General features: G+C 49.8%; 1 pseudogene; it reads left to right on the top strand.

Moving 5' to 3' along the window:
• The first annotated feature begins 1,126 nt into the window (after window positions 1–1,126).
• On the top strand, window positions 1,127–1,292 carry LOC146076256 (U2 spliceosomal RNA; annotated as a pseudogene).
• Window positions 1,293–10,341: the final 9,049 nt, after the last annotated feature.

The following is a 10,341-nucleotide window of genomic DNA, read 5'->3' as shown; positions in this document are numbered from 1 at the left end:
TAATAACATGAATAAGGGACACCAGAGCCGGCGCTACCCACTCAGCAGCTCCTGCGCTGCAGGTAGGCGCTGGGCTTAAGAGGCGCACTCCGTACACTGCCACTCTGCTGCTGTTGGTTGCCGGCTGATCCTGTAGCCAGAGAGCTTCAGGGAGGAGGAAGCGGGACTGCGAGCGCTGCGGAGGTCAGGAGGAATCGGGACATGTCAGAAGGAAGTGGGGCTGTGGAGAAATTGTGCCTGCGGACTGTTCACAGGGGTGTCGGAATGGGTGTTTTAACTTCTGCAGCCTGTCATACTGTATGACACTGCAGGCAGCAGCAGCGCTGGTAGCACTATCTCCTGTGAGTGTGTGAGGAGTCTCCCCCTTCCCTCTCCTCCGCGCTGCCCTGTCATGCAACCAGCTAGATATATTAAAGACAGGCAGCAGCGTCTCCGTCCCCTGGTCCCTCGGACGCTGATTGGTCGGCTGCCTGGAGCCCGAGGCTGCACTGTGCCCCCGGGGTAACTCGGGGGTGCCTGATTTGCACTGGTGATGTCCAGCACCATGCACTGAATGGCACTTGCACCGCGCACTTCCCTCTAGGTTAGGCTACACGTCCTTACCTCGTCCTTTTGGATGGGGTAGGACAATTTTTTACACCCCCACCCCGGCCTTCTGGCTAGGGCCTCTTTTTATTTCTTTCTTTGATTTGCACTTTTGAGCACTTCACGTTTTTCGTTAGTTTTGTCACGTTTTTTTGATTTGGGTAGTGCGGCTGTCCCTAACGGGCCTTCCGTTCCCCAAACGTGGCTGGGACTCTTCACCTTTTGGGGAGAGTCCTGGTCCCCTCGAGGGCAACCCCGAGCCGCAAGGCGGAGGGAAGCCTAAGCGGGTCTCTCCAAACCTTCGGGGGCGGAGGACCCACCGTCCAAAACTCTTCCGGGGGTGGAGGAAACGCGGGTCTCTCTGAGCTTCGGCGAAGAGGACCCACCGATCCCTTTTTTCCCTTCCTCGGCCTTATGGTTGAGGGGGGTTAGGGGAACCATGGGGCCTTTCTCCTTTGGGAGAGGGTCCACACGTTCGTACGGCTGCCCCCTTTGCACGTGTTTAGGCACAGCACTGGTGGTGGTGGGAGCACACCTCGGGCTCCCTGAGTTTCTTCAAACTCATCTGTTCTTATCAGTTTAATATCTGATACGCCCCCTATCTGGGGGCCATATATTAAATGGATTTTTAGAACAGGGAGATGGAAGAAGAGCTTGCTCTGTCCCTCCTCCTCCCTCCCATCAGTGTAAACAACAGAGAATGCCACCTGACCTCTCCAGCTCCTGAACAGGAGTCACATGGTCAGGTGTGCAATGGAGGAGCCCAGCAAGGCCAGCAGTCTCAGAGCAACAGCCACAGCACAGGAGCACACCACAGACTCGGCTCAGGCAAGTCATGCTGAAGATGGAGGGGGGGTGCCAGTAATGTTTGCTGGGAGAGGGGGTGTCAGTAATGTTTACTGGTTGTCTGTGTTTTGCTGTGTGTGTGTTTAAATATGGGTCACTAAGCGTTGTGAACATGGGACACTACTTGCTGTGTAATATTAATATGGGTCACTATGTGCTGTGTAATGTGACTATGGGTCATTACGCGCCGTGTCATGTGAATATGGGTCACTATGCGCTGTGTCGTGACTGTGGGCCACTATGCGCTGTGTAATGTGAGTATGGGTAACTACGCACTGTATAATGTGGCTTTGGGTCACTATGGGCTATGCTATGTGATTGGGACACTATACGCTGTGTCATGTGACTGAGGGACACTATGCGCTGTGTAATGCGAGTATGGGTAACTACGCACTGTGTAATGTGACTTTGGGTCACTACTGGCTATGACATGTGATTGGGACACTATACGCTGTGTCATGTGACTGTGGGACACTATGCGCTGTATAATGCGAGTATGGGTAACTATGTACTGCGTAATGTGACTGGGTCACTACGGGCTATGTCATGTGATTGGGACACTATGTGTTGTGTCATGTGACTGTGGGACACTATGAGCTGTGTAATGCGAGTATGGGTAACTATGCACTGCGTAATGTGAATATAGATCAATACATGCTTTGTGATATGACTGGGCCACTACGTGTTATGTAATGTGAATATTGGGCAGTATGGATGGTGTAATGGTTAGCATTACTGCCTCACAGCACTGAGGTCATGGGTTCTATCCCCACCATGTGTTATATATACGGGGCAGTACGGATGGTGTAATGGTTACATTACTGCCTCACAGCGCTGAGGTCATGGGTTCCATTCCCACCATGGCCCTAACTGTGCGGAGTTTGTATATTCTCCCTGTACTTGCGTGGGTTTCCACCGGGTACTCCGGTTTCATCCCACAATCCAAAAATATACTGGTAGGTTAATTGGCTCCTAACAAATTAACCCTAGAATGTCTGTGTGTGCGTGTACATGTGGTAGGGATTGGGAATATAGATTATAAGCTCCGCTGGGGCAGGAACTGATGTGACTTTTCAAATATTCTCTGTAAAGGAATTTTCCAGGAGGAGTGAACCAGAATAAGGCCCTTACTGCAGGGTATAGAGGGATGTAGTGTAGTAATGTAGTGCAGTGTATAAGGGGACTGTAGTGCAGTGGCGTAGTATGTAATGTAATACAGCATATAATGGGGATGTAGTGCAGTGAGGCTGTATATTGGGGAACGTGCTGCTGTGGAGAGAGCATGTTAGTGAGACATTTGGCGAGCATGTGGGGAAATGCTGGGCACTCATTGCAATAACTTACTAACAGTCTTGTCTTCTTTAGTGGGGGTGGTGGGAACGCTGGTTGGTGAGGGTCCAAAGCATATGTTTGCACCTGAGCTTACTACTCGCTAGTTCCACCGCTGACACATCAGGAGCTGCGGCACCTCCATGGGACATTGGGCAGTCTAGTCCTGAATAACAAGTTCACCCCTATCCCTCATGAGCACACCCATCTCCTACCATGATGCTGAGGTCGGGGGAGGTGATTGTGTCGCAGATACACTGCTTTAACGCGGATCACCGTCATAGCAGCGTCCCGTGTACATGCTCAGGTGGGAAGCATTGGCGGCTGTATGTGTGCGGTAATACCGCACCTGAGCATGCGGGGAGCCGGCGGCCTTATGACTGCCGCTGCACACATATATACTGTACGCTGTTGTTGTTACACTGAGGCACGCAGCCGGCAGCACCAGCTCCCACATGTATGCTGTATGTGAGGCACAGGTGGTGTCATTGTGCTTCTGCTAGCCTCTTGTCTTGCATGTTGTAGTACTGTGGCGCATCCAGGTCAGTGCTTACCGCATACACTAATATCTCATAGATCTGTGTGTGTCCACTGTCTGTTTTGATCCGATGTGTGTTCATCAGTAATATTATACATACTGATGGGGGTTACTGTGCCAACCAAACACTGTTTGTAGCAGCTGATAGGTTGATATTTTATCTCTCCAAGATTTGACACCTTTCCCCCTAAGTATGTGGGGGTCTTGTTTTGCAGTATATCATAGGCCAGGAATTGTGGGTGTTCTGATGTAGATGGGTTACAAGCCTAATGCTGCTGGGTACACACTGAAGCGATTTCCACGGCTGTCGATATAGCGCAGTGCCGCAGGAGAACAATATAGTGCGTACACACCCACCGATATCGGTCAGTGACATCACCTGCCCTCTGCCGGAACCATGCTGCCTCTACCTCAGCAGCTATTGCATAGGCAAGCGCTGTCTCTTGGTAAAGTATGGGAGGGCGCAAATTTTTAGTTTGCAGGGGGGCGCCGAACACCCTAGCACCGGCCCTGAGGGACACTACTATGTTGTGTAATATGAATCAGGGGCACTATGTCCGGTGTAATAGGAATAATATTATGCTATTGTGTGGCATACTTTGAATTTGGGGCACCATTTTGTGACCACACCACTTTATTGTGAGGCCTCTATCCTTTTAGAAAACATGGTAGGTAGGCACAAATTTATAGTTTGATGGGGGTGCTGAAAACCTTGGCACCGGCCCAAGCTTGGTGGGGATACGGTCGGTTTGTCGACCTAAAGATGGTCGACAGTCCTTAGGTCGACACCACTAGGTTGACATACGGCAATGTCGACACGGGTCTAGGTCGACATGGGACAAGGTCGACAGGTCATTAGATCGACATAGTCTATGTCGACAGTCAAAAGGTCAACATGGTGTTTTTTCGAGCTGACATGTGCCAACAGGCGGTATTTTATGCCCTACCATCCACTAAGGCATGGTGGGAGAATAAAGTAGCATGCCGAATGTAGCGAGGCACTGTGTCCGAAGCATGGCGAGTGCAACAGTGCACTTTAACCTGTGCCCATGTCAACTGTGTCAACATTCAGGTAAAAAAACTGTGCAAAACCCCATGTCAACCTTTTGACTGTCGACCTAGACCATCTCGACCTAATGCTTGTGTCGACCTAATGAGCTGTTGACCTTGTCCCATGTCGACCTAGACCCCTGTCGACCTTGCAGTATGTCGACCTAATGACTGTCGACCATCTTTATGTCGACCAATCAATCCATAACGGCTCGGTGGCTGGGGAAAATGAGTTCCACAACCTCTCCGGGACCACTTTAAACCCTGAACTACAGTATTCTCATTGCACATTGTCTCTCTATGTAGCTGATAATAGAAAATATAGGAACTTTATTTTATGCTTCTCAATTACTGTATGGATTTAGATTTATTGCTTAGTGAAGAAAAACATTAATGTGATCATGTGAGTTCAATCTAACAGTAGCTGCCCTGTGACTGGATTGAAAATGTGTGGTTCCACGCCACTCTGGTGCTTGTTATGTGGCAGGTCGACTGCTAATATAACAAATAAAACAGTGGGCCTGAGGTGAATCTAGAGAAAACACGAATTTGTGGGTGACATTTATTAGAGGTCGATGTTGGGTTTTTGGCGAGCCCAATCACGCTCTCAGCCTGTGTCGCGTCCATGGAGATGCATAAGCCGAAGACGCTCTCAGCCTCTGTTGCGCTGGGACAGCGCGACAGAAGCTGTTAACTGCATCGGAGAAAGCCGGTTGTCCCCGCTGTCAGTGCGGGGGGAGCCGGCTCTGCTGCAAAAGGGAGACCAGCGCTGGATCCTGGATCGGTGAGTATATTGTTGTAAAAGTGAGGTGTGTGTGTGTGTGTGTATGTAATAAAGTTTTACTTTTCTGTGTGTGTGTTTTCTTTTACCATTCTTTTTACAGGTGGACTACAATTCCCAGCGGGCCCATTAATGCACCGCATGCTGGGACTTGTGGTTCTCCAAGTCCCAGCATGCGGGGGAGGTCTGCTGGCACTTGTAGTTCTCCTGTATTAAGCAATGTTAGGAATGTGAGTTAAACCCTATCAGGCCGGCGTCCAATGGCCAGGGACGCCGGTGACAGCCCCGGGCTTCAGCCCTGGACAGGTGAAGCCTGGGGGGGGACCCCTTTATTGGGGGGTCCCCACTCCTCCAGGTACCCCAACCAAGGCTGACCAGCCACGGTGCTCATGGTACGGCCGGGGGACCTTATGTAAAAAGTTTCCCCTGGCTGTGGCATGACACTGCGGGCTGTTGGAGCCCGGTGCTGGTTTCAAAATACGGGGGACCCCCAGATTTTTTCCCCCCTGTATTTTTGGAACCAGGACCGGTCCAAGAGTCAGGGGCTGGTTTCAGAAATACGGGGGACCCCTACGCTTTTTGTCCCCTGTATTTTTGGAACCAGGTCCGGGGCTGGTTATGTACAGATGGGGGGACCTCACGCCAATTTTTTTTTTTAATCACAAAATCGCACATTTCAACAAAATCGCACCTTTTCATTCCGAAAATCGCCCTATATCGCACTCTCTCACACTTTTCATGCCGGAATACACACCTCATTAAATATGTGAATTCGCAGCAAAAATGCGATATTAAAAAACGGCGATATAGGGCGATGAGAAAAAAATCGCATTTTCTCAAAAACAGTAAACCCACTAAATCTCGCCCAGCATGTTTAATCTACAGCATGGGTCTTCAAACTGTGGCCCTCCAGATGTTTTGGAACTGCATGTCCCAGCATTCCCTGACAGTTTTGTCATGCTCTTATAGGAAAAAATGTGGCAATGCATGCTGGGACATGTAGTTTCACAACATCTGGAGGGCCGCAGTTTGACCCATGATCTACAGTATATCCGTATATTCTGAACTCTCCAATCAACATCTTATTGATCTCATTGATCTTGTTGAGGCTTGAACAAATGGCAAACTAGTGCAAAAGTCTATTGCCTCTTCTGATATATTTAGTGGCCTCACAAGCTGACTGCATGATGTCACCCTCGGAAGGGGTGACACCAAAGTACTGGTTGTACTGAAGTGACAGAAGCTTGATGCTGCAGTGTGATATTTTCCTGCAGCACCCAGCTCCTGTCACAGAGGAAGAGACACCCCACACCCAGCCCCATCTCTGTGTGCAACCAGCATCTCCGGGGATGTTAGGGACACCCCCAGAATTACGGAATGGAGATCTTGTGAGACCACTCTCCTTTAAATTAGGCCATGTCCCCTCTAGACAGCAGCACCTATAATCCTGTATGGGGAAGGGGGGGGGGGGGAGGCGGGCAGGGGAGATTTGTGTGATGCCTCTAGATCAGTGGTTCCCAACCCTAGTCCTCAAGTACCCGCAACAGTGCACGTTTTCCAGGTCACCCAGCAGGTGCACAGATTATTCAGGCACATTTTAAAAGATCCACAGGTGGAGCCAGGGCCGGACTGGCCATCTGGCACTTCTGTTAAATGCCAGAAGGGCCGATGGCCTTGTGGGACAATTTTTCAGCCAGGGTAGCAGTGGCTGCCCTGTGTGTGCTGCCGCACGGCCACGGCCCACCCCCTTCCCCTCGAGGCCTCTCCTCCCCATCTGGAGTGACCCCTGACGTCCCGGCCCTGAGACTGACTATATCCGGCGGCACCAGTGGCGCGTAACACCGACCAGCGAGTGTATACAGATTGCAGGAGCTTGCCGGCTAGGACATGGAGAGACAAGTCTGCTCTCCTGCTGCAGTGCGCAGAATGCTCTCTGCAGCGGGTTCAGCACTGGAGGGGGAAGGGGTGATGATTTGGCAGTGAAGCAGCAGCAGGGCCACCAAGAGGAGCCAGCACTCAGAAGATGGACATGTGCAGGAGTGGGAAGAGAGGAAGCCTGGAGCGTGTAGGTGGAAGTGCTGGTAATTTTACATATTAGGGCAGCAGCAGCGCGGATGGGACTCCAGCGCTCAGCGTTGGAAGCCCTGTCCACTGACCGCAGGACCTGCAGTTAGTGGATGGGGCCTCTAATGCTGAGTGCTGGAGTCCTGTCTATGCTGTTGCAGCATTGTTGTAGCAAAGCCCAGGTAGTTAAATACAGCCCAGGCAGGTGGCACATAAGAGGTTAAAGATGTGCAGGGTACCTTGTGTAGGATTGTGTGTAATGGGCATCACATTGTTCAGCATTTTGTGTAATGGGCATTATGGTGTGCAGCATTTTGTGTAATGGGCATTACGGTGTGTTCTATAATGTGATGCCACACCTCCTTTCCATGAGGCCATGCCCCTTTTCGCTGCGCAATGGTCCCACCTGCTGAGGGTGGGCCTGTGTGCTCAAAATGCCAGGGCTGATTTCTGGTCCCAGTCCGGCCCTGGGTGGAGCTAATTATATCACTTGTGATTCTGTGTGGAGACCTGTAAAACATGCGCTGTTTCAGGTACTTGAGGACCAGGGTTGGGAACCACTGCTCTAGATATATCCAAGGTCTAGATCTCTCTCTCACTTATTGCAGTATGCACTGCCTGACGTGTGCTTGTAAGCAATATAAAATATTTTTCTCTTTTTAATATAAATAGACCAGTATACTGTATACTGTATATCAATGAAAAGTGTTGTACAGTATTAAGTGTCAGGGGCTTCCATAGACTTAGTGCAGGGCATCATGGCACAATGTTGGCCAGTATATGACTGTAGTGGTGATGCAATACAGGGCCGTCTTAACATTAGGAAGGGCCCCTGGGCAACCTAGTTCACTGGACCCCCCCCCAAAAAAAAAATTAGGGTACTTATGTAATATCTGGGCTCCCGTTTTTCTTATGAGACCGCGTCCCCTCGCGGGGCTCGCTGCGCTCGCCACGCTTCGGGCATGGTGGCTCGCTGCGCTCGCCACACTATATAAAATCAATTCCATGCGTATTTGGATAGTAGGGGTATGAAAAAATGGGGTGCATTTAACATGGGAGCCCAGATAATACATAAGTACCAAAATTAGTTTGCCCAGGAGCCCACAGTCACCTCCCCAACCCTCACCTCTCTGGCTCCGTGCGGCAGCCAGTCAGCTTCCGGCGGCCGGGGATCCGATCATCTTCGCTGGGGGATCCGGGCAGCGGGATCAGGGCAGCGGCGGTAGCTAGGAGCCTGCCCTGAAGTGGCAAAGCGCTATTAACTGGCGGGGCGGGAAGCGCTGTTGCATTTGAAAAGACTGGCCAGACGCTGATTGGCTGAATTCAGCCAATCAGCGTTCGGCCAGTCTTTTCAAATGCAGCAGCGCTTCCCGCCCCACCGGCAAATAGCGCTAATGGGAAAGATGGTGGCCGGGTGGCGGGGATCCGACCATCCTCGCTGGTGAAGGGGATCAGGGCGGCGGTGGCGGTAGCTAGGAGCCCGAAGCGGCGAAGCACTATTTGTCGGCGGGGGCGGGAAGCGCTGTTGAATTTGAAAAGACTGGCCGGATGCTGATTGGCTGAATTCAGCCAATCAGCATTCAGCCAGTCATTTTAAATGCAGCAGCGCTTCTCGCCCCCCCTGCCGGCAAATAGCGCTTCGCCGCTTCGGGCTCCTAGCTACCGCCACCGATGCCCTGATCCCCCTGCCGGATCACCCAGTGAGGGTGATCAGAACCCCGGCACACGGACCCCCGAAATTAAATTCACTGCTAGCTAGGAGGTGAAGCGCTATTTGCCGGCGGGGTGGGAAGCGCTGTTGCCTTTTCAAAGACTGGCCGGATGCTGATTTTCTGAATTCAGCCAATCAGTGTCCGGCCAGTCTATTCAAATGCAACAGCGCTTCCCGCCCCGCCGGCAAATAGAGCTTCACCGAATCAGGCTTCTAGCTACCGCCACCGCCCTGATCCCCCTGCCCGGATCCCCCAGCGAGGGTGAGCAGATTCCCGGACCCCGTCCACCATCTTTCCCATTGGGCTGGGCCGGGGGCCCCTAGGTCCTAGGGCCCCCGGGCAACTGCCCATCGTGCCCAATGGGAAAGACGGCACTGATGCAATATGCCATGTGCATGCAGGTAAAGCAACTGAAGAATGAGAATTAAACTTATACAGACTGTACATGTTGCAAGCTCATGAAGCCAGAAGGAGGATCTGCAGATGCAGCGGCATCATGTACAGTAAGCATAATACCATAATCAGATGGCATTACATTTTTAGAAGTGTTAACTGTATGTTTTTCCACCGCTTGGAAAGTAACCAAAGCAGTACACGAAAGGCGATATTGCACTGTATGTTAGAAGTCAAGTGAGACATTACTGATTTTTTTTACAATTATGCTTGTTACATTTAAAGAGGTGTTAAAAACCCATTTTTTCTATAATGATGAAAACTGGTGTTACCTCTTCTTGATATATCTGTCCCTTTATCACCCTGTGTCCAAAACACAAAAGCCTATATTATAGATGTAATACTAATGGTATAACACCTGTTTCTGTGACATAATGAAAGAACAGGAGGAAGTCTTAATATAAAAATGCTTCAGATCCATTATCGCTAATAATCACTAGCATCCAATATTCTGACAACACTGACCAATGAGTTCACAGTACATTGGACTCACATATAAAGGAATACAACAGTGCACAAACATCTGCTCCCAACATGACCATTGATAATACACATACCTGCAATCATTACGGTGTTGGAATAGCCTGTTCTTGTGTCTCATACTAATTTCCCAGTTATAACAGTAGCACTGGAAAAGCTACAGTAAATGTACACTACAGAAGGGCCAGTTTGGCGGGTTTGGACAGGTTATATAGTACATGCCCTCAATACTGATCATGCACACTATCTAAAAAATGTGCTCGACAAACAACAGAGTGTGCTTATAGAAAACATACAATTTCAGTATAAAAACATGAATAAAGAGTAAAAAGTGATAATAGATCAACATAGGAAGAATTAATGTGTTGAAATTATTTGTAACATCTACATTTACAACAGTAATATTATAAGAATGTAACTAAACCTCATAGTGCCATTAACTATACGTGAAATTAATAAAATAAATGTAACAATTGTCATAATTATAAACAGTGCACAATGAG

This window comes from Crinia signifera, chromosome 4, assembly GCF_055691185.1.
Source record: "Crinia signifera chromosome 4, ASM5569118v1, whole genome shotgun sequence".
Classification (NCBI taxonomy): domain Eukaryota; kingdom Metazoa; phylum Chordata; class Amphibia; order Anura; family Myobatrachidae; genus Crinia; species Crinia signifera.
Note: the sequence above shows the minus strand (reverse complement) of the source record. Positions and strands in the feature narration are given on the sequence as shown.